The sequence below is a fragment of the Octopus bimaculoides genome, chromosome 10 (genome assembly GCF_001194135.2).
Source record: "Octopus bimaculoides isolate UCB-OBI-ISO-001 chromosome 10, ASM119413v2, whole genome shotgun sequence".
NCBI classification, from domain to species: domain Eukaryota; kingdom Metazoa; phylum Mollusca; class Cephalopoda; order Octopoda; family Octopodidae; genus Octopus; species Octopus bimaculoides.
Window position 1 is genome coordinate 886,278 of NC_068990.1, and position 2,400 is coordinate 888,677.

The 2,400-nt window shown below is 36.7% G+C and overlaps 1 protein-coding gene across 1 annotated transcript in view; it reads right to left on the minus strand.

Annotated features, from left to right (window-relative positions):
* The window catches only part of LOC106867348 (intraflagellar transport protein 88 homolog), a 100,442-nt gene that overhangs the window by 776 nt on the left and 97,266 nt on the right, over nucleotides 1-2,400 (minus strand). The window lies entirely within an intron of this gene.

Genomic DNA, 2,400 nt, shown 5'->3' on the forward strand with positions numbered 1-2,400 from the left:
ATACATACAAGCTTTAAAGACACCCGATAGGATGGTTTTTAAGCTAGCTTCTGTGGAGGTCTCTTTATTGGGCCTTGGGCTCAACAATGACATTTCCTGCATTGAGTACATATTAAATTCTATTAAACTTGATCAAAGCAATGATATAATTTGTTGACTTGGAACTCATTGCAAAGCTGCATGATAAACAACATTTTTCGTCTTCCCATTCAGGGTCAGTACAAATAGCTTGTTTCCATTCCCTACCCTTGAACAACCAACATACGGCTGGCTGTAGGCAACAATGAACTTGCCTTTTGAAAGTTCAACGATAATTCTTCTGCTGCCACTTAATTTAAAGGCAATTTTATGTACGTAGGGCCTTACTTTTTGTACAAACGATTATTTGTAGTAGCTGGTACGTATCTAAACTCCTGGTCATAGTTTGAAGGAAAATTACACCACTGTTGCTAAACATTATTTTAAACTGCGACTTTTATGGTTTGGAATTGCTCTAAACGTATTTGACCATAAAAATGTTTGAAATTTAATATCTTTTTGTATTTTTTAAGGTAATAATAAAATTAGTTGAATCTATTTTCATGCAGATGGAGTGCACTAAATCTCCATAGCTCCAATGGCACGAAAATAGGTCCGACAAATTTTAGTAATATCTGAAAAAATATTAAGTTTCCAACATTTTAATAGTAGAGAGTTATGAGAGGTAATATTGTATGAGAGAATGAGTTCAATACGTATTTCAGTCCCAAACGTTATGAAGTACATGTTATGGTTAAATTACTTGATACAGTTATAATATTTAGGGAAGTATCTATTTCAAAATATTAGGATTAAGAAAAAAATCCTAAAATGAAGAAAAATGAAGAGTCATTGAATAGTGAGAGAGGAGTAAAGCATGAGGAATAGTAGAAGTGCCATAGAATAGTGAGAGAGGGGGTCAGAGAAATAAAGCTGAAAATATGTAACACACTGACATTCGCTTTCACATTTATTCTTCTTCTTATTATTATTATTATATATATATATATATATATATATATATATATATATTGAACTACTTTCAAAGAAAAGTCACTCAACTGATAAACATTCAACCACAAAAAGACACAAACACTAGCCTTGACCCCTCAAGTGAGCTGTCCCTTCTCTCTGTCTTTTCTACTACTACTATAACAATCCTTGCTCCAGATCAGCAAGGAAAGTACATGCATACATACATACATACATACATAAGAAGTGGCATCAAAAAGTTCCCAGACTAGTTCTGTAGTGCACCAACAGATGGCAGCACATGGTTGCATGCACAGTGAGAGCTAGCAGTGACCTTCATGAGGCTGTGTGCCGAGTGACATTGCTGTGTTTACTTCACAAATTGTGAAATTTGTGTTTATGTGATCACGTGTGTCTGCTGTAGTCTGTGATTTTGTCATGGACAGGAAGCTGCTACAGAAACGTTGAGCATGCTTCGGCAAGCTTTCAGTGACAAGGCAATGGGAAGATGACGAACTGTCTGGAAGATCTGCCATGAGCGTCATCCATGGAAATGTGGTATTGTGCATTGAGAATTCAACCCCCAGAGCCAAACCATCAACTGAGAGTCCTACTTTGATGTTTTGAAGTGTTTGAGGGTAGACATTCGATGAAAGAGGTTGGATCTATAGAGCATGAAGAACTGGATTCTTCACTGAGCTCTCCTCACTTGTGAGTTTCTCACCAAAAACGACATGCCATCACTTCCACACCCATCTTATTTACCAGATTTAGCACCTACAGAATTCCATCTCTTCCCCAAGATAAAAATGCAGCTCAAAGGTCACTGATTTAACACCGTTGCTAATATCCAGAGCAAATCACAAAAGGTCCTCAACTCACTTATGGAAAATGACTTCCAGGCTGGATTTCAAAAATGGCAGGAGATGGTGTGAAAACTCGGGTGAATAAGTTATTTTTTATTAAATTTAACTAGTCCAGGAACCTTTTGATACCACCCCGTACATACATACTTTTACACATAATTGCAGGTGCAGGCAGACACAAAGGAGGAAAAATGGGTAGTGCAGAACTTGTTTGTGGAACAAGGAAAAAAGAAAATACAATAAATAAATAAATAAAACAGCCTCTGCTACCATCTTAAACAGGTTCATTACGACCCAAACACTTTTACCCATCATCAGCAACCCCCCCCCAACTTCACCAGCACCCTCATCATTATGCAAACAGTTGACAAAAGAAGAGTACAAAATTAAATAAATAAATGGATAAATAAACACAATACAATAGTGTTATAAGAAATATGTGGGAACGGGATAATCCCTCATCTTTGCTAATCCTGTGAGCTATTTCCTGTATTGATGTCATCTCTAAGTAATAGATTAGCCTGCAGTCATGCAAAGGGGGGGG